The sequence below is a fragment of the Anser cygnoides genome, chromosome 17, assembly GCF_040182565.1.
Source record: "Anser cygnoides isolate HZ-2024a breed goose chromosome 17, Taihu_goose_T2T_genome, whole genome shotgun sequence".
NCBI classification, from domain to species: Eukaryota; Metazoa; Chordata; class Aves; order Anseriformes; family Anatidae; genus Anser; species Anser cygnoides.
Genome location: NC_089889.1, coordinates 13,360,079 through 13,384,824, shown reverse-complemented (window position 1 = coordinate 13,384,824; position 24,746 = coordinate 13,360,079). Strand labels below are relative to the sequence as shown.

Here is a 24,746-nt window from a genome sequence, read left to right as displayed (position 1 = left end):
GCTCCCGGCGCACCCAGGAGAGCAGGGGCCGGAGGAGAGCAGGGTGCCGCCGGAAAAGTTGGCCCCAGGTGTCCGCGGGGAGGCCGCCCACCAGAGGGCTGGGTGCCTGGACAGGCGGGCTGTCGGCTGATGCCACTGCCGACGGGCTAATGACGAGCTCCTCGAACTCATCATCAGCCTGCACCGAGTGCACTATAGATGTTATTCTCTGCTTACAGAGGGGGCACTGGGGCTTGCTGTCCGCCCACCGCCGGATGCATGGATAGCAAAACTGGTGGCAGCACGGCATGGTGAACGCGGCGCTGCCCCAGGTGTCCAGACATATGGGGCAGCGGGTGTCCAGTGCCGCGGCCATGCTTACCACCAGCTGCGGTGGGCTGGGAGGAAGCAGGTGACAATATCCTCCCAGGTACAGGAGCTGCAGCAGCGGGTGTCACTCTGGAAGAGGAAGAGAGGGGTCACGGTCATTCTCTGGCCTGGGGAGGGTCCCTCAAGGAGGAACCCCCTGCTGCCAGCGCGACGTGTCCACATGCAACTCACCTCTGCTGCTGCAGGTGCTCCTCCTGGATGTCCCAGCTGCCTGTTGGGAACAGGGCTGGGAGAAAACGAGAAGTGGCTCTGGAGACGTGAGCACGTTCCAGACCCAAGGCACGCCTTAGTCCTCGCTCCAGTCCTCGCAAAAACGCTCGGATAGAGGGGAGGCACAAACCGCTGGGCTGAGCCGCTGTGCCCAGATTTAAGCCGTGAGGGCCACACAGTCATAAACCATCGCCTGGAGACGTTCTAGCGCATCAGTGGGATGTCACAGACAGATGCCGGGCACATCACCACCCCCCAGTAGGGGACATCGCCCCTGGGATGTCCCAGTCCATCGCTGGGGACATCACAATGGGCCATCCTCACCTGCAGCACGTTCTTCAGTAGCTCTCCAGCCCCAGCACATGTTTCTGGTACCCCCCCGGCACCACTAGCAGGGCTTACATAGGCTACAATTAAAAGAAAAATAAAAGCCGTGACTGTTCCACAGACAATGTCTGAGTCTGACTCAAAAGAGAGCTGACAGCAGTGCCTGTGGGTGCTGCTAGCAATGGCGTTTGTGGGGGACTCTCGCCTTGAGTCCTGGGATACTCTGACACTCTAACACTTTGTGACTCTCTAGGACATACTATGACACTGTATGACACTTCCTTTCTTTTTACAAATGTTTCAAAAACAAATCACAAAACCACTCTTCTGTGCCAATGGTTACATAAGAAGCCCCCAGTCCCTTTTTCTGCATCTTCTCAAACCTCAGCAGAACACTGAAGGACGTGCTCATGGAAGAACCTTTCCTTCTTCTGCTTTACTTTCATGTGCTGCAACATAAGACCCATGATCCAGTATGCTTCCTGATTTCCAAGCTGATAACCCAAATCAGGATGCAAAAATCAACAACAACATAACACAGAGTACATCAACTGGGTGTAAGCATTAAACGGACGTGACCGTCCCTGAAAAATCCCTGTTGCTCTGTTCCCTGTTACAGACGTTCTAAAACCATTGATTCAGCAGGTGGTGTGTTCAAACAACTGCTCAGCGTCGAACCATAGAAACATGGAATGTTTCTCCCTCACCCTGCTGGCCATGCTGCTTTTGGTCCAGCCCACGATACGGTTGGCTTTCTGGGCTGCAAGCGCACATTGCCGGCTCATGTGGAGCTTCTCGTCAACCAACACCCCCGGGTCCTTCTCCTCTGGGCTGCTCTCAATCCATTCTCTGCCCAGCCTGGATTTGTGCTTGGGATTGCACCGGCCCAGATGTGGGACCTTGCACTTGGCCTTGCTGAACCTCATGAGGTTGCACAGGCCCACCTCTCAGGCCTGCCCAGGTCCCTCTGGATGGGATCCCTTCCCTGCAGCAAGTTGACCACACTGCACAGCTTGATGTCATTGGCAAACTTGCAGAGGGTGCACTCGATCTCACTGTCCATGTCACCAACAAAGATGTTAAACAGCGCCGGTCCCAGTCCTGAGCCCTTAGGAGCACGACTTGTTGCTGATCTCCACCAGGACATTGAGCTGCTGACCACAACTCTTTGAGTGCGACCATCCAGCCGATTCCTTACCCATCGAGTGGTCCATCCATCAAATCCTTGTCTCTTCAATTTAGAGTCAAGGATAGCATGGGGGACAGCGTGAAATACTTTGCAGAAGTCCAGGCAGATGTTGTCAGTTGCTCTTCCTCTCTCCACCAGTGCAGTAACCCCATCGTAGAAGGCCGCCAAATTTGTTAGGCACAATCTGCCCTCGGTGCAGCCACGGTGGGTGTCACAGGTCTCCTCCTTAACATGGGTAAATTCTTATCAGCATCAGCTCAAAGGATGAAACACCTGGACATTTGATTCGTGAAGGCAAATCAGAAGAGTTTTTTACGTACAGCTTGGAAGAGAAATGTAAGAGGGAAATGGCCTGATAACCTGAAATGTTTCAGAAGGTCTCAAATGCTGTGCAAAATAAACCCCAGAACATGCAGCATAAAACCCTAGGGAAAAACCATTAAAGATGATACAAAAGAGTGTAACTTCTAGAGGTAAAATGAGATGATGAAATTTGTTCTTGAGAATGAGTCAGCGTACAGAGGAGCCCATTTCTAAGAAATATGACAGAGGTACAGTCACTGACTAAGACTGAATAACATTCGTAGAATACCGTAATTGCTGCACTGATGAGGATTAAGGACTAGGCAGTCTCTTCTCTCTCTGGTTTTTGTAATTGCCTGGATTTGTTTCCTGTTTCAGCCTATGGCACATAATAGTATTTCATACTCGTGCAGCCCCTTTCAAGGATTGTTTTTAAATAGCTTTAATTAATACTTAAAATTTCTCTTTGAGATCAACAAGTGCTCTGCTTCTTACACACAAAGTGGGAAAGGGAGATAAGTATGAAACGTAGATCTCTGTAGGTGGGCGTTTACAAGGTCTGCGCATTACTTCGAATCACTGCTGCCAGAAGAAGAATGGGAAAATATCTGATCCGTGTAACGAAGGAGCCCAGCCTGAACTGTATGTATGAACTGTCCAACGAGGCTTGCCAGCAGATCAAGAATTATCCAGTGAATGTTTGCAAATTATCCTGATAAAAGCTGTGTTGACAGTTTGACATCCAGTATGTGAAGAAAGTCAAATGAATTGGGACCTTATGCTGAGCTGTAGGAAATCTTTGTTCAGGTATGGTTGGCAGGCAAGACTTTCTCCCAAATGGCACCTCCTAAGCATTATTTGGTGCTCGTTTTACATAGTCCAGGTAAAATCCAGAGTACTGTAGTGAGGACTACTGTGATTTGATAGAGAAGTCGAGAATATCAGAATGTGAGTCAGTGTTTGAAAAGAATCAAAGGCTTTTTTGTCTGCTTTGACACCTGATACAGAGAGATTTCTGCAGCAAAGATTTCCACTTCCAATGCATAAAACTGCTGTAGGCCCTGTTTCCTACTTCAGATATCTAGGGAGTAAATCTCTCAGATTGTTCCAAACGGCACTGATACGTAATGTCAAGAGGAATGTGCAGAGAATGGGTATAATGTGGCCAGTTCCAGTGGTCTGTCAGCCTCATGGTAACCAAATGTCCTCTCATATTGAGCTGGAACTTCCTCTGTCTCAGTTTGTGCCCGTTGCCTCTTGTCCTGTCGCTGGGCACCACCAAAATGAGTCTTGCCTCAGCCTCTTGACACCCTCCCTTGTGATATTTGTACATATTGATGAGATCCCCTCTCAGTCTTCTCTCCTCCAAGCTGAGCAGGCCCAGCTCTCCCAGCCTCCCCTCGCAGGACAGATGCTGCAGTCCCCTCATCTCAGCTGGACTCGCTCCAGCAGCTCCATGGCCCTCTCGTGCTGGGGAGCCCAGAACTGGACGCAGCGCTCCGGGTGTGGCCTCCCCAGGGCTGAGCAGAGGGGCAGAAGCAGGATCCCCTCCCTGGCCCTGCTGGCAGCACTCTTCCCACTGCACCCCAGGCTACTGTTGGCCTTCTTGGCCACAAGGGCCCATTGGCGGCTCATGGACCTTTGGGTTTCTGCTGATGGCAAGTTGAAAAGCAGTCAGCAGTGTGCCCTGGCAACCAAAAGGGCCAACCATGCCCTGGGGGGCCTCAGGCACAGCACTCCCAGCCCGTCGAGGGAAGGGATCGTCCCACCCTGCTCTGCCTGGTACAGTCTCACCTTGAGCACTCTATACAGTTTTGGTGCCGCAATATAAGAAGGGCATAAACCAATTAGTGCCTAAGGGAGCGTTACGAAGGTGGTGAAGGGTCTGGAGGAATAGATGCAGGAGGAGTGGCTGAGGTTCCTTGGTTTGCTCATCCGGAGGAAGAGGCGGCTGAGGGGAGGCCTCATGGCGACCTGCAGCTTCCTCGTGAGGGGACCAGAGGGGCGGGCGCTGAGCTCTGCTCTCTGGCGACACCGACAGGACCGGAGGGAATGGCATGGAGCTGGGACGGGAGGGTCAGGCTGGGTGTTAGGAAAAAGGTTCTGCACCGAGAGGATAGTCGGGCACTGGGACAGGCTCCCCATGGACGTACTCGCGGCACCGAGCCTGATGGGGTTCAAGGAGCGTATGGACAGTGCCCTCATACATGTGGTCTGCTTTTTGGGTGGTTCTTTGTGGAGCTTTGTGGATTATTGAGTTGGACTCAATGATCCTTGTGGGTCCCTTCCAACTCGGGATGTTTTACTCCATGATTCTGCGTTAAAGGTTGACTGCTGGGCTGCTAGACTTTGGCTGTCCACATGGCTGTTTAGGACCACCGAAGAGTGAATTGGAAGGCCCAAAAAAGGGAGACCAAAAGATTCAAAGAACTTGCAAAGTACATGAACACAGTGTATACACAGATCAGTTTTAACGTGTCAGGAATTTCCTTTAAATGCTACCATTATATTTATATAAAATCAATAGTAAACACATTTTATTTTTGTAGGACCTAAACAAAACAATATCTTCTGCTCTGATGCCTGAGAGCCAGCAGAGGGAGTGAAAGTTAACTACTAAACCACCTTGGGCAATGCTCAATTGAGACACCGAGGAAAAAGCTTGTGTACAAACAAATTGCACATCATATTCCTTTCAAGTCCCATTAGAAATGAAGACTAAATAATCAGTCTGGCAAACAGAAAAATATGATAGTGGTAACAAAAAAACATTTTAATTCTGTGCTTCTAAGTGGGTATTAGCAACAATAACACTAAACACAATTAAACGATAAAAAAGTACTCAAGAGTATCCTATTCACAGTCAGCATGTAGAACCTGATGAGACTTCTGATACATTCTCTTCATTACAGATGCTAGCAGAAAGGAAGTGAAAAATCTCTCTGTTGCCCTTGGCTTGTTCAGATTGTTGTTGTGTTTATTTCTATATTACTCTCTGTCTCTCTAAATAACTTATGGGTTTCAAACACTGTTTTGCTCAGTCACAGTGAAAGATGTTTAATGAATCTTCATTAATATACATGAAATGCTGTTACTGTTGTATGCTGGGGAGTTAACTGTGGCTTTTCCATCTTGGGTCTTAACACAGTAGCTGTGGGTACAAGAGTGAGAGAGACAGAAACAGAAACAGAGGAAATAGAAAAGAGAGTTGTTTTGTGTACATACCTATGTACCTTCAACAAAAAATCTCTTTTTTCTTCTTGTAGAATGTATATTATCTACCAAACAAACACTCAAAGTAAAGACCCATGTCAAGCAAGTTGACAGGGGAAAATACTGAAGTTCAGGTTGAAGATTTAAGTGGCGGCTAAGGAAAATTAGCCAAGTTTGTACGAAAAGTGGGCACGGTATCAGGAAAGAGAGGAGAAAGCAGCAGGGGCGGGGATGGCAATGACCACTGTGCTGTTTGCAACACTGACACGTTTTCTGTGATTTTATGATTTTATTTGGACTCTGTGTGGTGGAATAGGACCCTGATGACGTTTGGGTCCTTTGGGGCCGGCGTGTCCCCCAGCTGCTGTCCGGCCCTGGTCTTTGTAGGTCCTCTACTGCCGGCGGGGTGGCCTCTTCTTTGTTGGTGTGGAGGCCTGCGAGGAGCTGTTCTTCCTCTTGGGGGCTCGCCGGGGCCCCCCAGGTGGGCAGCCTGTGCCCTGCCTGGCGCTGGAGGGACCTGGTGCAGCCTCCTGCGGCTCCTCTGGAGGTGCTGCCTGCTCCATGGGGACCGCAGCAGGGGTGGAGTGAGGGTGGCTGGGAGTCCCTCGAAGGCCGCCTCTGGAACTTGCGGGCACCTCATCCCCGCTGGAGCTGGCGGGCTGGGGAGAGGGTGCTGGGACAGGTGGAGGAGCCACCCCTCCGTGACCGGATGGTCCTGGACCGGGGCTGGCCTCCCGTTGCTGGGCTGCAGGTGGAGCGTTCAGTCCCAGCAGGCGGTGGGCCTCCCTGCTGCACCGCTGCGCGGCGACTTCCAAGAGCTGACTCACAAACGTCGCCGCGTGGTGGCTGAGGTCGAGCTCCACCAGCTGGACTAGGAGCTCTTCTTCAAGCCCAAAGAGGTGCAGGCTCTCCATGATGGCGTTCTCCAGGATCAGCGCCTGAGAACGCTGTGCCCCGAAGACGCGCCTCAGCTCCCGGTGCACCCAGGAGAGCAGGGGCCGGAGGAGAGCAGGGTGCCGCCGGAAAAGTTGGCCCCAGGTGTCCGCGGGGAGGCCGCCAACCAGGGGGCTGGGTGCCTGGACAGGCGGGCTGTCGGCTGATGCCACTGCCGACGGGCTGATGACGAGCTCCTCGAACTCATCATCAGCCTGCACCGAGTGCACTATAGATGTTATTCTCTGCTTACAGAGGGGGCACTGGGGCTTGCTGTCCGCCCACCGCCGGATGCATGGATAGCAAAACTGGTGGCAGCACGGCATGGTGAACGCGGCGCTGCCCCAGGTGTCCAGACATATGGGGCAGCGGGTGTCCAGTGCCGCGGCCATGCTTACCACCAGCTGTGGTGGGCTGGGAGGAAGCAGGTGACAATATCCTCCCAGGTACAGGAGCTGCAGCAGCGGGTGTCACTCTGGAAGAGGAAGAGAGGGGTCACAGTCATTCTCTGGCCTGGGGAGGGTCCCTCAAGGAGGAACCCCCTGCTGCCAGCGCGACGTGTCCACATGCAACTCACCTCTGCTGCTGCAGGTGCTCCTCCTGGATGTCCCGGCTGCCTGTTGGGAACAGGGCTGGGAGAAAACGAGAAGTGGCTCTGGAGACGTGAGCACGTTCCAGACCCAAGGCACGCCTTAGTCCTCGCTCCAGTCCTCGCAAAAACGCTCGGATAGAGGGGAGGCACAAACCGCTGGGCTGAGCCGCTGTGCCCAGATTTAAGCCGTGAGGGCCACACAGTCATAAACCATTGCCTGGAGACGTTCCAGCGCATCAGCGGGATGTCACAGACAGTTGCCGGGCACATCGCCACCCCCCAGTAGGGGACATCGCCCCTGGGATGTCCCAGTCCATCGCTGGGGACATCACAATGGGCCATCCTCACCTGCAGCACGTTCTTCAGTAGCTCTCCAGCCCCAGCACATGTTTCTGGTACCCCCCCGGCACCACTAGCAGGGCTTACATAGGCTACAATTAAAAGAAAAATAAAAGCCGTGACTGTTCCACAGACAATGTCTGAGTCTGACTCAAAAGAGAGCTGACAGCAGTGCCTGTGGGTGCTGCTAGCAATGGCGTTTGTGGGGGACTCTCGTCTTGAGTCCTGGGATACTCTGACTCTCTAACACTTTGTGACTCTCTAGGACATACTATGACACTGTGTGACACTTTCTTTCTTTTTACAAATGTTTCAAAAACAAATCACAAAACCACTCTTCTGTGCCAATGGTTACATAAGAAGCCCCCAGTCCCTTTTTCTGCATCTTCTCAAACCTCAGCAGAACACTGAAGGACGTGCTCATGGAAGAACCTTTCCTTCTTCTGCCTTACTTTCATGTGCTGCAACATAAGACCCATGATCCAGTATGCTTCCTGATTTCCAAGCTGATGACCCAAATCAGGATGCAAAAATCAACAACAACATAACACAGAGTACATCAGCTGGGTGTAAGCATTAAACGGACGTGACCTTCCCTGAAAAATCCCTGTTGCTCTGTTCCCTGTTACAGACGTTCTAAAACCATTGATTCAGCAGGTGGTGTGTTCAAACAACTGCTCAGCGTCGAACCATAGAAACATGGAATGTTTCTCCCTCACCCTGCTGGCCATGCTGCTTTTGGTCCAGCCCACGATACGGTTGGCTTTCTGGGCTGCAAGCGCACATTGCCGGCTCATGTGGAGCTTCTCGTCAACCAACACCCCCGGGTCCTTCTCCTCTGGGCTGCTCTCAATCCATTCTCTGCCCAGCCTGGATTTGTGCTTGGGATTGCACCGGCCCAGATGTGGGACCTTGCACTTGGCCTTGCTGAACCTCATGAGGTTGCACAGGCCCACCTCTCAGGCCTGCCCAGGTCCCTCTGGATGGGATCCCTTCCCTGCAGCAAGTTGACCACACTGCACAGCTTGATGTCACTGGCAAACTAGCTGAGGGTGCACTCGATCTCACTGTCCATGTCACCAACAAAGATGTTAAACAGCGCCGGTCCCAGTCCTGAGCCCTTAGGAGCACGACTCGTTGCTGATCTCCGCCAGGACATTGAGCTGCTGACCACAACTCTTTGAGTGCGACCATCCAGCCGATTCCTTACCCATCGAGTGGTCCATCCATCAAATCCTTGTCTCTTCAATTTAGAGTCAAGGATAGCGTGGGGGACAGCGTGAAATACTTTGCAGAAGTCCAGGCAGATGTTGTCAGTTGCTCTTCCTCTCTCCACCAGTGCAGTAACCCCATCGTAGAAGGCCACCAAATTTGTTAGGCACAATCTGCCCTCGGTGCAGCCACGGTGGGTGTCACCGGTCTCCTCCTTAACATGGGTAAATTCTTATCAGCATCAGCTCAAAGGATGAAACACCTGGACATTTGATTCGTGAAGGCAAATCAGAAGAGTTTTTTACGTACAGCTTGGAAGAGAAATGTAAGAGGGAAATGGCCTGATAACCTGAAATGTTTCAGAAGGTCTCAAATGCTGTGCAAAATAAACCCCAGAACATGCAGCATAAAACCCTAGGGAAAAACCATTAAAGATGATACAAAAGAGTGTAACTTCTAGAGGTAAAATGAGATGATGAAATTTGTTCTTGAGAATGAGTCAGCGTACAGAGGAGCCCATTTCTAAGAAATATGACAGAGGTACAGTCACTGACTAAGACTGAATAACATTCGTAGAATACCGTAATTGCTGCACTGATGAGGATTAAGGACTAGGCAGTCTCTTCTCTCTCTGGTTTTTGTAATTGCCTGGATTTGTTTCCTGTTTCAGCCTATGGCACATAATAGTATTTCATACTCGTGCAGCCCCTTTCAAGGATTGTTTTTAAATAGCTTTAATTAATACTTAAAATTTCTCTTTGAGATCAACAAGTGCTCTGCTTCTTACACACAAAGTGGGAAAGGGAGATAAGTATGAAACGTAGATCTCTGTAGGTGGGCGTTTACAAGGTCTGCGCATTACTTCGAATCACTGCTGCCAGAAGAAGAATGGGACAATATCTGATCCGTGTAACGAAGGAGCCCAGCCTGAACTGTATGTATGAACTGTCCAACGAGGCTTGCCATCAGATCAAGAATTATCCAGTGAATGTTTGCAAATTATCCTGACAAAAGCTGTGTTGACAGTTTGACATCCAGTATGTGAAGAAAGTCAAATGAATTGGGACCTTATGCTGAGCTGTAGGAAATCTTTGTTCAGGTATGGTTGGCAGGCAAGACTTTCTCCCAAATGGCACCTCCTAAGCATTATTTGGTGCTCGTTTTACATAGTCCAGGTAAAATCCAGAGTACTGTAGTGAGGACTACTGTGATTTGATAGAGAAGTCGAGAATATCAGAATGTGAGTCAGTGTTTGAAAAGAATCAAAGGCTTTTTTGTCTGCTTTGACACCTGATACAGAGAGATTTCTGCAGCAAAGATTTCCACTTCCAATGCATAAAACTGCTGTAGGCCCTGTTTCCTACTTCAGATATCTAGGGAGTAAATCTCTCAGATTGTTCCAAACGGCACTGATACGTAATGTCAAGAGGAATGTGCAGAGAATGGATATAATGTGAAAAATCTACAAGGCTGAAAATAAAAACCTAAACACCCCTCTGATCTGCACGCATAATCCCATGGTGCAGCTGACCCAGAATTGTAATGCAAATATTGTAGTTCAATCAGGCTATTTTAAGACAGGCTAGGAATGAGGCTTCTACTTTCCCCAGAAGGAATGTACATCATTGCCTCTTCTTTAATTTCCTTTTGATTAAAAAAATATTAGACTGTCTGAAGAGTATGTGCTATCTTTTCTGTGTGTTGAAGAAAAGAGAAGAATCAAAAGGAATGAGAAATACAGGTGAACTTGTCAATTCAGGTTCACTGGGAAAAGCTTAGAACTTTTTGTAAGATGCTTTTTGTATGATTTAGTGTGGCTGATTAAAAAATTCAATTTCTTTCCTTCTTTCCTTCTAAAATTCCCAAATCCACAACCGAGATTTTAGATAAGGCACTGAGGGGAGGGAACAAGGGGATGTGAGTTAAGTTTCTTCCCTTGCAAATTGTTCAAGGTTTATTTACAATTGTCCTAAGTTCAGTGGTTGGTGAGATGCATGTTTTTGATGCCTGAAGTATGCTGGAGCCAAGCTTTATTGTTGCCTCATTTATTGCAGCCAACAAAAATAACTGGTGGCAAAACCTTTGTTTTTGAACTTTGATTGTTTTCTGAGGTTTGCAAAATATTTGCAAAATGAAAGGTCTTAGAAAATTTCCAAATGGTTTGCTGTGTTTTTATTATTTAACTGACTGTGGTGGCAATTTTCTGTATATTCTTTGTTTTTGAGCCAAATGGGTTAGCTTATTGTGGTTGACATGTGACTTTTGACCAGCTGTCAGAGCCTTTGAATGTCTAAACCTATCCAGTCCCAGGAGATTCAGTGGAAACCATTTTTACTCCTTTTCACGTTCTTTACAAAGTGTTTGGGAAATGTCAGATGCAGAAAGCATCCTTCAAATGACTGTCCAGTCTTTTAAGGGTATTATGGGGATAGTCGCTTTCCTGACAGCTTCGTGAAGGTACCAGAGAAGAGAATAATATTTCAACGGAAAATCATAAGATGATGGCTTTCTTGTTAAGAAGACAATATCAAAGAAGGTTGAAGGAAGAGAAGCACTGATGCAGAGAGAGAGCTATAGGCTTTATAAGACATATCCTTAAGCAACCAAATGTTGAACTTGTTGAAGCTGTTGAGTTTCTATTTTTATATCTAGTTCTACTGTCCCACAGCTAGTTTGCATTGTATAGCTGTAGAATGACAATGAGAATGAATATAGAGCTGATGTAATAATTTTACATGAAGATTTGGGTATGGGAAGTAGTAGAAAATCAGACCCTTCATTGTATGTATATACACATGAACACAGGTAAAATGATATATAAACCTTTTTAATCCCTGACTTGAGAGAGCCTTATTTTCCATTGATGTGGTTTTCTTCTCTTTTGTATGCAATATTATGTAACAGTTTCTATTACTTTGTTTGTAGCTCTGTCACTCCCACACGTCTCTCCTAAAGCCCAGGATGGTTGCCTTGCACATGAAACTTTAAAACATGGAATTTTGAACTTGCCATGGATTTCAGAGAATGATCTCCCCTCCCACATGTGGTCATGCCGTTTGATACAAGCTATGGAAGTTTTAAACGATTCTAAAGCTTTGCAATATTAATTGATGGATGGAGGAAGTTATTTAGGTGATTCTGTCTTTGTTGAGTTGTTGAAAGGAAGGGAGTAAAATCTCAGTTTAATGAAGTTCAGGTATACCTAGGTACTGCAATGCGGGCTGCCATAAAACTGTTTGGCTAAGCCATTTCTGTGGGTTTAAGTGACAACATCCCAAGTGAGATGGTGTTTGTATTTCCAAACACATGACCATAAAACTGTGCCTGCATTCTTTTTTTTTTTTTAAGACACTGCTTTTGTTTAGTCTTTATCATTTTTTTTTTTAAATTTTAGCTTCTTTTTAGCTTCTTCTTCCCTTTTGCAATACATTAGTTACTATAGTAACTATGCTGTGAATGGTATGGAAAGAGGCTAGTGCACCCTAGCAGTGAAGTATAAAACCACTTTATATAATAGTTTGAGATTTATATCATGGTTTTGAAAATACAGCAGTTTTTGTGGTGGTTTCCATGACCACGTATGTGGTATAAGTATATATAGCACTCTTAGGTCATCACTGGTAATTATCCTGTTCTGCCAGCATCCGAAGGATGGTAACAGCCTCTTCTGAAACTCTACTCCCCAGACAAAGCGTTCTGAAATGTACCTCCAAGTGCTTCACCACCGCCCAGTTTCACCTTCTGAATATGCCTAGTTGTTACAGAAAAGTAGTGTGTACCTGTGGGCACGACACCATATTACAGTGAATTTAACTTCTGCTTACCAAACAGGTGGCTGGTGAGGGGCTGCGTGTGGAGCAGCCACCATCCACAGTTATTGAAATGCTTTGTATTACTCTATTGCATCCCAGCAGTATAAAAGCCATAGTGTTCGTGCTGTGCTCCTGTTATCTCCTAAGATACCCTGCTCCAAGTCAGTATTTTCACAGCTGAATGCCAAACAAAGCAGAAAGCAAAGTATTACTGAAGCCGGTTGTGACCTGTAGCTTCAGCATAGCTTCGGGAGACACCGAAGCACAGGGTAGTGGTTGATGGTGATGTATTACATACCTGATAACTTTTGCTTCTTCTGGTCATTAAGAGATGTGGTGGGGTTTTGTTTTGTTTTGTGGCTTCTTTTTTTTTTTTTTTTCTGAGAGCATATTTAAGCACAGCCTGGTATGAGTTCGTACTCTAGGAATTGTGTTGTACCTAAATTCTCCCTGGAGTTTTGAATGAAAGCACTGCCATTCATTACTTCCTGTCCCAAACACAGTGCTGCCAGCTCTCGGGATTTTATTGAGTCTCAGGACAGTTGTGTTTTCGAAAAGTTCCAGCACCTGAAGTAATGCAAATATGTGAAATAGACTTCATTACATAAAAGGTATACTCTAAGTTTTTTCAGCTGAGGCAAAGCTTGAACTAGAAACTCAGTGCACCGTTAAGTCTAGAAAAAAATTACTCAAACGTATTCTTTTTAATATAGCCTCTAGTTTAAGCAGGTGTATTTCCAAGGTCCTGGCTCAGGAATTTTGGATGTTTGGATTTGACAATAAAATATTATTTGTCTATTTTTGTTGTCATGCTCTATTCTAGAGTTTGAATATACCCTTTACTGACAAAATGCTCATAAAAGAGCAAAGCGTAAATTAGAAACCCATTCAAAAAATGTTTTGAGATCCTTGGATGGAAGCTGTGAAAAACACACCCATACTCTTGAATATGCATCAGCATATAAAACAAATGAAAAATTCAGTTCTTAAAACCGTATTCACATGCCCTGGATGTCCCCTGATACCTCTCTTTGACTAGTATGGCAGATTCTCGATGAGCCGGCCAATTCCTTACTGAAACTCCAGGAGCCACTTCATGGCTGCCTGGTTTTCTAAGGTGGGTAGGCCTGAGGAGTTCAGACCATCCACACATCGTCTTCGGTTACTGAGACACCTTCCCTTTTTGTCACTATTAGGGTTCACTTTTTAGCGTACAGTGAGTAAAGGGCAACAGTTAGAAGAGAAAAATGCCACGGTGTAGAGATTAAAAGGAAAAAGTAAGCCTGTGTTTTCCTGCATGCGTACGTACGTGTGCGTGTGTGCACGTGGTTGCTAGCATACTGCTTCTGAAAGGCGTGTTGAGCACTGGTAGATGACAACGCGTGAGCAGGTTGTTTCACAACTACCTGCTTTCTGCAGGTTTTCTTGGCTCTTGCCTTTCCAGTGCCCAGAGCTGACCGCTGCCGTAGCATTTGGCTGACACTCCCCTCTCCTCTGCTCTGCTCCGCTCACCCACACTGGCTGCGTACCGCATTTCAGAAAATAATACAGCAGATGCGAGCTTGGAATTTTCCCTTGCAAAGCAAGTCGTTGAATGTATTCCTCACTGTGCAGTAGTCGCATGTTTATTTCGGTAACACGAACTGTTGGATTCCTGGAACTTGGAGCCTGGAGAAGGGGGAAGGAGCGGGAGAGAAGCTGAAATGGTTCTGCACAAACCTCTGGCTGTGGAGCACAGCAGCCTCCCCAAAGCTCTGTCATATTTCACTCAAGTTATAGGAGGACTTGGAAGCTTTCTTCAAGCAGGCCTAGGAGGAACTTGCATTGTTCACATTATTGCTGGTATTCTCTGTTTTCTGGACAACAGCCAACAGGAAATTCCTGGGACAAATCTTTCCACTGTTTTTTTTCCTTATTATTATTATTTTAAAAAAAAAAAAAAGAAAGAAAGAGAGTGAAACTAAGTCTCACAGAACAAAGAAGCCAATATTAACCCCAAATCACAGATACGTAAGATTTGGGGCATCCTTTGCTGATTTTATTTTTTCCTCTGAAGGATTTATGACCTCACACTCCTTGTTTCTGTGACATCAGATGGTGTTGCCACAGGAACCATTTTATTGTCCGACAGAAAAGAATTTTGAAGAGTTCTGTAGCAGCACAGGACACAAAATGCAGAGTATAAAGAAATTATTTTTTGTCTAAATGATAAATCTGTTTTACTCGGCCCATGATCTTTCAACTCTGTCCTGCAAGACTAGAACAATCTGGCAAAACCAACAACTGTTGCACCTGTTAATCCGGGACTGAATTTGTCCCTGTATGCAAAGTCTTGGGGATTTCCTTTCTTGCCTACCCTCTCCAAATGACAGATAGCTTCCAAATGCTTTACCATATGAGAATAAACAACAATCTGCTCGTATGAGCTGTACTGGAGCAGAAGACAGATAAGTAATAGGAAGTTTGTATTGCTGTGATTTAGGTTATTGTAAATTGATGATGTACGATATTGAATGCAATTCATGCAGACTGAACTATCAAAGAGTCATATTTTGCTTCCATAATACTGCCAAAATTGAAGGCCGTGGGAGATTTGGTAGTTCATGTCATTAAATACAGAGCTCTCTAGATGATACCGAGATAGGAGGGTGAGACCTGCTGTTCTGCAACGAGGGAATTCCCACCAAAGCCCCTGTGGGTAAAAAATGAACAAAAGGTGATTGAGTACAGTTAAATGTAGAATGTTTAAACCCTGGCTAAAACAGCACAGGATAATCCTGCTAAAAACTAACTGTTAACGTGTCTCGTGGTTTTATATCCATGAAAATAGCAAGTGTGTATGATGTGTGTATAAGCATACAGATAAAATGTGCTGATATGTCTTACAGTCAAATCTGTATGCAGATCTACGTACAGAATTAATCATAGAGTAGCAGGGGGACAGCCTAGCTTTCCTTACGAAAAGATATGAACGTGGGTCCCCAAAGAAAGTTGTTAGAGGAAATTTTAAAAATTCCTTTCACATATGTATCCTGCTCTAGTTAAGATTCTGCAGCTGCTGAATTTAGTGCCCCAGAACTGTTGCAATATTCTGAGAGACAAGTGATCTCATTGCCATATATTTGCTGGAGTAAAAGTAATATACACAAGGGGATAGGTAGGTTAAACGCCATATGGTTAACCCCAACATTTCTGTATTAAATGATTCCCTGCGTTTGGGTGTATATCAGCGTTTTGAAATGTTTTGCTGATCTTTTCTTTTATAACGAGGTAACCTGGGGAGAGAGAGAATGATAGTGCCTTTAATTACTACTGATTTATATCTGTTCCCTGTCCAATCCACCTCTAAAATGTATTCCCATAGACCTAAGCAGCTTAGAAGTGGATCTGAGGGAATATCAAGGATGCAGAAACCCAGCATGGGAAGGAGAAGCAAAGTGCTGCCTTAAACATTGACACATTGCCAGATGTAGTGCTTTTTAACATTGGTGTGGGCTTGTTCACACTTGTCAAATCACACTGTGCTTGCTAATGTTGCATTTTCATCAAATATATTAGCTCTCTCTCTGTTCCCACTCTTCAGGAACCCTTTTCATTTATCCTTTCTTCCCTTCATTCCACTGCTCTTTGTTTTCCCTTTTTTCCCTTATCCTAGGGCTCCTTTCTTTCTGCCTGACTCCCCCTCATCCTGAAAAATCGGTCTGACCCAATCTACATTTTTTTTAGAACACGTAGGTTAAGCAGATGCCTGCCTGGAGGAATTTACAGTCTCATCCTGTGTACAACATGCAAGGAATAAATAGGCTGATATTCAAGAGTGGGAGTAGTACTTGTCAGTCAGCAATGGAAGGATACATGAAAGAAACATGTTTGGGATTTTCTTAGGAAAAAAAAAGGTGTAGCAGTGGATCGCTGACCTGAAGAAAAGGGATGCTTTTCCTGGTGTGCCAAAGAGGGTAGTGAAGTAAGTGAAGAGAATGAAGTAATGTAAATGTAGAAGTAAATGAAGTACTGGAGTTCAGACCCAGGGAGCATTTTGTACAGAAAACCTGGATGCATGAGAAATAACAGATTACGGTGGTCAGTTTCTTATAGGTGAAAAAAAGACTCTTAAATTAGTGAAAAAATAGATGGGGTTTATGAAGGGATTGAAAAAAAAATTACATGCTCAGAGCAGCAGAACATCCCCTCTTCCCCTTTGTTTTTAATCTATGCAATAGAAGAAAGTATTCTAATTTCTTTGCCCCCTCGGCTCTTCTTCCCCATTTCCCTGTGTGATGTGGAAGGATAAAAAGATAGAGCGTTGAGCTCAGGGTGTCTGATTTGGTTGGACAGGAGAAATACAGAAAAGATCTTTGCCAAAGGCAGATCTGTAGGCAGTGAGCAAGGGTGAGTGGAAAGGAATTGTCCTGAAAGGCTCTTATCCAGGATCTCATCTCATTTCTCCTGAGTGGGGGATGTCTGACAAACGCAGACAGTTAAGCAAGGCCAGTGTTAAACCAGACTGCTGCCCTTCAGTGGTTTGAGAGCTGCTGCTAGAGGGAGAATGCTAAGCAGTACAAAATCCTGAAGGCTCACTAAGATAGCCTGAGCTATGTAGGTTATGCTGTTTAGCTGGTATTGGATGCTCTTAGGGGCAGGTATCGTGTTATAATTTTTTTTTTTTATTTTTCTCTAGGTTGGAATTCTTTCTGTTTTTGTGCTGAAAAATGGTAATGGGTTTAAATCTTCTCTTCAGATTGACAACCTTTTACAAACCTCAAAGAAGATTTTTGCTAAGGAAGGAGCTTCTGGTCTCCTGGTAATATCTGTCCTGCAATATGAATGTGTAAATTTGTACAAAACAAACAAACAAACACAAAACAAAACAAAAAACAAACAAAAAAGAGTTGTTCTAGAAACACAGCCAGTGAGGCCTTGGTTCAAGTTCTACCAGCTCCTTCATGGACTCAGCATCTTTGCCAAGTGGGTCACAAAATGGGGTTTGGGCTTTGGTACCTTTCTCAAAATCTGTATAGTTAGCTCCGCATCTTGCAGTACAGCTGTTGTTCCTCATATTCAGGGACTAAAGGTATGGACTTGGGTAGGATTCTAGTGGGCACTGCTACACTGGAAGCCCAGGGAAAGTTCTGATCAGATCAGTTACGCTGTGGAAGCAGAGAAAGCTTCTTGACCCACCAATATTATGGAAAAAGAACTACAGTTCTCCTTCACCTCCATCTCTCATTATCCTTACAATGGATAATCGCTGCTTTTGTGGCAGCTTACTGTGTCACATCCACACTCGATGTAACACAGATTACTAAATGTGATATTTATCAACCACAGCCTAGGCTGTAATAATTTTGAATCCTTATGTCCTGTGCACAGCATGGGAACATAACCAAATACTTTTCAAAACAATTATGTTTCTTCCCGTTGTGTAGGCAATGGATATGGTGTGTTCAGGAAAGCGATACGGTTTATTCAGACATAGGCTTACCATAAGCCATCCATCTTTCCACTGAATGTAATCTGAGGCTTTCCTGTGTTTGGGGAAAGATTTGCTGGGGACTTAAGTAAATTAAGGATGGCTACGTGTTAGAAGATACAGAGCTTCCAGTACTCACTGTAATGGTTGTAGGTATTATAATGAACCCTTATCAAAATCCCACTTGCCCGAGACCCTGCATCAATGATTATTTTTCATCTCAAAGAGGCTTTACCTGAATTAGCGTTTTGATTTGGAGCAATAGTGCAGTTTGGAAGCAAGTCCCCGTATCATGTCTACTCGCCGTGCATCGGAGTGGTTTTGGAATGCATCAACCAGGTTCTGTAGGAGGCACCACACAAAAGCTCTGCTCCAGGAGCAGCACAACCCCGGTTGGGGTACAAAAATCCAAAAGAAAGATTGTTCTTACAGATATTCCTGAACCAAATATGTGGCAGGAATATTCAGTCCATGGAACTATGCTAAATATAATCCAAAGCTAAACTCCGGGATTGCATTTAGTGTGTGCTTTGATCTACTGATGCGCTCCTATAGTACAAAATTACTTGCAGGATGTTGGCAGAAGTGGCTGGGGTTTAAATCCCAGAATTAAATGTAAAGATGAGAAACAGGAGAAACGAGAAGCACACCCATGGCAGCATATCATCATGTAGTTCATCCCAATAGTTCACACCATGAGCAGCCCTCTACTTGTCCCCCAGCTTCACATTTGCATTAGCAGATACAAAGTTCTGGTCTTCTTTGCCTACCAAATCCCTGCAGTGAAGGCAACCCCTCTTTCCCGCATAGAGCAATATGACTGTCAACAGAAGATTTGTGAAAATTCACTTATCAGAGAAGGACTAAAGCTAAACCTTGCTATCAAGAAGTGAGAACAGTAAATTGTGCGGTATGGGAAGTCATTAGTATGTGCTGCATGCCTATGCATTGCTCTGCAGATTGATCTCCCTGCTGTTCAAAGGACAAGGATACCTGAGACAACCCCGGGGAACTTTAATTTTAAATTCCCTCCCTTCCCCACAAAAGTCTTGTCTTCTGAAGAAGGAAACTGGAGGTAAATGTTCAGGCTTTTCATCTGTGGGGTGGGGCAGCGATTCTCAGCCCGTGCCTGCATGCCATCATTTTTGCCACTATTCTAAAACAGGAAAGGTTTGAAAACTTTCATCTTAGAATTAGAAAACAGCTGGGGTGATTCAAGCACTCCGTGCCCTGTGGCTGTCTGTAATTTCCTCTTTCTTCATGATGAGCGCAAGCGTAATTGTTTGGTTCTGTTAAGGAGAGAAGGTTATACTTGTTTCTTGCTAATCATTAATATGCATCCCTTGGATTCTGTATTTTGGTCAGAGAGAAGAGAACCACTATGAATGTGGGTGCAAGAATAAAAGATTAAGGCCTGGTACAGCCCTGAGACATGGAGGGAGATGGGACACAATGGATTCATGGGCTGAAGCAGCACTGAAGACAGGAATCCTGTTAGGGGACAGGGGGTTCTGCCATATGCAGTAGTTCATATGGGGTGAGGAAACAAAGAAATTCTTACAGAAAAGCAGCGCTGACATTGTTTTCAAGTCGAGCTTTTTGTTCCCGTTAGTTCCATGAAATTTCATGGTGTACCAGTCTAAATTATTACCTCCTAATGCTATTGTTGCTCGGCTTGTTTTTGTGAGAATGTTATAAATCTTAATTTTTATGGTGCTTTGCTTGATAATGCATGGATGTTTGGACACATGATTTCCAATGCTAGTTGGTGTAGTTGTTAGTATTATGTTATATGTAATTAAAATACATTAATATTGACTGAGGTTATGTGTTTCTGTATTGTCAGCCGAGAGCTTGAACCCAAACTGCATAGAAATAAAAAGAAGTTTTATGCACCCTATGTGCATGTAGGAATGAATTCTGGAAAGTGTTGAACATTTTAGCTTAAAGCTGTTGCAGGAAGGACCTAGAGCTCTGAAGTTTCACTCCTTCGTACTAATTTATATCTCAGTTTTTAAAGGAGAAGAACAACTCCAGCTGACTTACATGTTTCTTTTATATGGTTATGGAACATTCAAAGTGTACAAAAGTCATAAATCAGATCCCAGAAGCAAAGATATTGACCTGTCTTCCTTTTGCTTACTAGATGCCCTTAAGGATTCTGTTTTCCAGACCCTTCTACACACTTCAGAAACTCTCTCTTATTTGACAGTGATGACTGCTATGTTATTGTCTGATTCCAGGAGCTGGATCTTCATGGAAAATACAAAATACTGCAAGGCAAGACCAGCTCCCAGAATGTGATGTTTGTATATGTATACCTGGGTTACAACTATCTTGGTTGTTGTAGTCTGATGTATTCTTTGCTGTCTTAAATGGAATTTGTTCCATTTACTCCACCTTAAATTCTTCACCGTGGTCTGGCTTTTACACATCTGAATATCCAAAATAATCCTTTTTCCCCCATCACAGTAATCAGGATGACATGGGTCTAGGGAGGAAAACACAAGTATGATATAGTGGAAGCCCGCCTTAGATGTAATTTGGGTAAAATTAGTCTTGACATTTTCTTCCTTATCTTACTGCTTCTCTTCTCCTGCGAAAGGGGAATGAACGCTAGGATTTCCAGGTCAGAGTACAGGAACATGAATCACACCAGAAGACTGCGGGAAGCTTGCCAGTGCCTGCCTACTCTCCACTTCTGTCTGCTACTCTGTAATGTGTGTGATCACTGAATACTACTTCAGAATAAGGAGGGGAAAAAGACAGGTCTTCCTCTGCATGGAGAGGGGTAAGATGAGAAAGCAACTGGCAGAATGTGATCCCAAACACCATGCCTGACAGATTCAGTTTTGGCTGCCCCTGCTTGCACTACTTTCAGTTCAGCCCACTGGGCAACATCAGGATTTTGCCTTAGTCCCTAAGTCCAGCGAACAGTAGATCCTTCCCTTCATGGGCATTTGCAAGGAATCTGCTCAGAAGTACTACTATGTGTGCAAGAGAAGAAAATTTATGGGGCTCACCAGCTCTTCTTTGCTGAATACTACCCTCCGCCAGCCAAAGCTCTCCACCAGCTCTCCCCACCGAGCCACCAGTCTTTCTCTCTCTTGATTTCAACAGGAATAGCTCTGCATTGGCCTGGTAAAGGCACAATAGCCATGTGAGATGAGCATCAAGTCCGTTAGCTGTTCCTTCCTCACTTGGTTTTAGCAGGGGCTGTGCTGGCAGGTGAATTCCTCCGGGCTCTATAGGAAGAGCTGAGCAGCTGATGCTGTGCTCCCTCCCCTTGCGCTGCGTGGCTCCACCAGCAGCCCTGCGTGCCTCCTTAGTCGCAGGTTAGAGGCAGAAAAATGTCCCCTTTCTGTCAGTAAATAGCACTCCTGAGTGTTTCTCAGCTGGCAGCCCCAGGCCCCTGCAGCATTTTCATTGATTTTGCGCGGTGTGCGGAGGGTAATTTCTGCCTCGGAGGGCGCAGGAGCCCCACGGTGTTCCTGCAGCTTGGGACGAGCCCGCTGAGCATCACATCCCTGCTACTCGGCTCCTTCCAGAGAGGCTGTCAGCTCGACTTCGCTTCAAATCTGCCTCAGTTTAACAAGCCTGTTGTTAGACTGTAAAATGAAAGGAAAGTTTTCAACTTCTCTGCTTCTCTGACATGATTCTGTATTATACGTATCAATGCAGACTAGCAAGGCAAGCAGAAGAGTACAAGCGGGTCTGTTGCAGGTACCAGTGTTACCACACAATGCCTCCGGGCTTTTCTCAGAGCTCCCATCCGCACACCTCCGCCCTCGGTGCAAATGACCTTTTCCGAAGCTGCCTCTGCCTGAAGGCATCGTGAAGTATGGATGGGACACATGCCTTTACAAGAGGCATCTTCCAACTGGGGTCACTAAAACTCTGGCAGCCAAGCCCGACTCTGCTCATAGCAGATATTCGGACAGAGAAATGAAACATCAGTTTCACTGCAAATGCACAGAAGCAGCTTAGGGGAACATCAGCTCAAATGCTGTAAAAAGGCAGGAGATTTTATTAGTGAAATCCTCTGACACCACGTTTCTGGAGCCTTTTCTGAAGGAGCTCAACAGGAGGTGACTGGTGCAAGGAAATCCTTCGCTCTGGAAGTGAAGAGACTGGGGCTTCAGTCCTGGGACTATAACGTCCTGCTCAGATTCCAGAGCTGCCGTAAGAATATGCTGGGAATCCTGCAAAGTCGATGTGTACTCTCTTCACTTTCTGAACGAAGAAACAAAGTCACAGGCTGGTTTATCTGTGGCAAGCAGACTCTGTTCCACTGGCCTGTGAGGCTGCCTTTCTGCAGGCAGAGGAGAAAGGTGTCTGCGATATCTTGGTTTTGTTCTCCCTATCTGAAAGCTGTTGGTATGCACGTACCTAAAGAGTCCATCAGGGAAGAGATCCTACTTCTTCTAAAGAGGAAGGTAAGACTTTTCCAGAATATTTGGGGCCACTTTCATGCTTCCAGTGCTCACAGACCAAACTGGAGAAGGTTTCATGGTGCTCAGCTCCACTGAGGTCAGTGAAAGTCACCTATGCTCGGTATTTCTTAGATGAGCGAAGCTGCCACAGAACCACTCCAGAAGTCCCCCCAGCTTGCAGAATTACTTGCTGTGGGTTTGTCTCTCCCTAAGAACGAATTCCAGCTATTGCACATCTCCCCATTCATTGCTCCGTGCCCGCAGCTTTTGGCATATGGGCTGTTTTGTGGAATGCTGGTTTATTTTTTTATTGCGCTTTGTCAGGCCCCCTAAGTTACATAATGCTGTGTGTGTTTCCTGAGTGATACTTTTTAAACTGAATTGTGGCAAATGCTGTAGCTTGGGTAGGAGTATTCACGTATCCCCCTATTTGTGTCAGACGTGACCATGCATAAGCTAATATCCATACTTCAACCTCAAGCAATCAAAAATCTACCAGTACTTTTAAAATATAAATTATAAAAACAAACAAACAAACAAAACCAAACCAAAACAACATCAACAACAAAAACCCACATGAGATTAATGAAACTGTGGTTCTTTTTCTTTTCTTTTCTTTTTTTTTCACTCTTCTCCACAACTGAAAAAATCAAATAAACTTACAGTTCCATCTACTGAAACAAAGGTTCTCGGACAGTCTTGTGGCCACAGAAACTGGGGCTTTAAGAAAACATTATAAAACTGAGATTCATTACAAGATCTTGAGAGTGGACAAAGCACTAACACTTACTCACAACAGCTTTTGTTGTAAGCAACAGGAAAAGGAAAAAATCAAATACCACACATGAATTCTGAAAATTCACTGTTTTTCACACATGCACACACACACAAAAATAAAACAAAACCCCTAGCCCAAGTCATTTATTTATATTATTTTCTTCCAGCAGCTTTTCCACTGGCTAATTTTTCTAAACTACTTTGAGATCCTAGGGTCAAACACAAAATGAGGAATAAATTTCAGAGAGCACAGGGAAAGTGAACTTTACTGTGTGTGAGAATAACTAATGAAAAATTCTGGCAATAACTAATTTGTCTCTTGCACTGGTCTCCTGCTCATCTTTAACATTGTGTCCCTTTTTCTTTTCAGAATCTGAATGTTTTCATTAGAATAAATGATGTGACTCTGAGGATAACCTCGCTATGTGGTATTATTTATAAGAAAGGAAGAGATTTTTCTCTATTGGATGTAACTTCACAACGTTGCAGTTTGTCCTAGTTTTATCAAGCCAGTGCAGGTTTCCCGGGGGGCCCTGTGCACAACCCTTGCTCTGCAGCAGCGCTGGCACCACACTGATGCTGAAGCCCCATTCTCATAGCAGACTCTTTGCTGGACTGCCCTGGTGTTCCCTCCTCCCCTGTACTTCATATTCAGCACGCTGTGCTGGGGTTTATAACTCATCTCATTGTCATTTCAGGTTACGGAGCTCTGATCTTGTGCTGTTCTTTCCTAAACACATGTGCTCTGAATGCCTCCCATTTGTGTTAACCCACAATTCAGTAAATGGTAGAGTAAACAACCAGAGTGACTGCTGCATTGCAATTGTTAGTCTCCTTTTGCACAGCAGTGTACACCCACTAAGTATTGTTATATATTTAATCCACAACCATAAAACCCATTCACAGCTTAAGGCGTTTTCTTTTCCTAAGACCACCTCAAAAACCCCCATACAATTAGTACTTATAAAACTCCAACATTTCTAGCAACTGATTTTGTTGACTCCATCCTTCCTTTTAGCCTTGCTGCTTGCATCCCACTTAATTTTTAATATCTTTCCTTGGTTTTGTCTTTTTTCCTGAAGTTCTTCTGCAGGGCAGCATTGTCCTGCAAGATCAGTTTGCCGGTGCCCAGGTCCTACATAAAGACAGCTTGAGATGTTATGTGTGCGTCTTGTAAGTTTGGGAAGGGTCTCGTGTCTACATCATATTTTTTTTCTTGTCTGGAACTCTTCTAAATAAGTTAATGAAAAATAAATCAAGTTGTGTGTTGATCATCCCTTTGGTTACCTTACCAAGTCAATAACCAGCTGCTGGCCTTCCGTGTGAAGTGCCAGGTCCTTTGGTGCCTGACATTGAGAGTAAGCCTGGGGCTGCTCACTTCAGCTCTGCCCCTTGTCTCAACTGCTCAGGTTTTTCCCCTCTTTATGATTTCCAGTTTCTTCTCTGTTTTGGACTCTGACAATGCCTAGGTCATCGGTGTCTGAAAGCAGAAGATATGAGGGGCTGTCCAAACTGAAGCCAGATTCCCTGAGAATTCAATATCCGACGTCGGATTCACTTCTGACAG

At 45.2% G+C, this 24,746-nt stretch overlaps 1 long non-coding RNA gene across 1 annotated transcript in view; it reads left to right on the top strand.

Moving 5' to 3' along the window:
* LOC136786538 (uncharacterized) overlaps positions 1 to 24,746 on the top strand; it is an 82,219-nt gene that overhangs the window by 21,183 nt on the left and 36,290 nt on the right. Inside the window, exon 4 of the long non-coding RNA XR_010825457.1 lies at positions 1 to 24,746. This exon is cut by the window's left edge and continues 8,845 nt beyond it. This is a non-coding gene — a long non-coding RNA (uncharacterized lncRNA).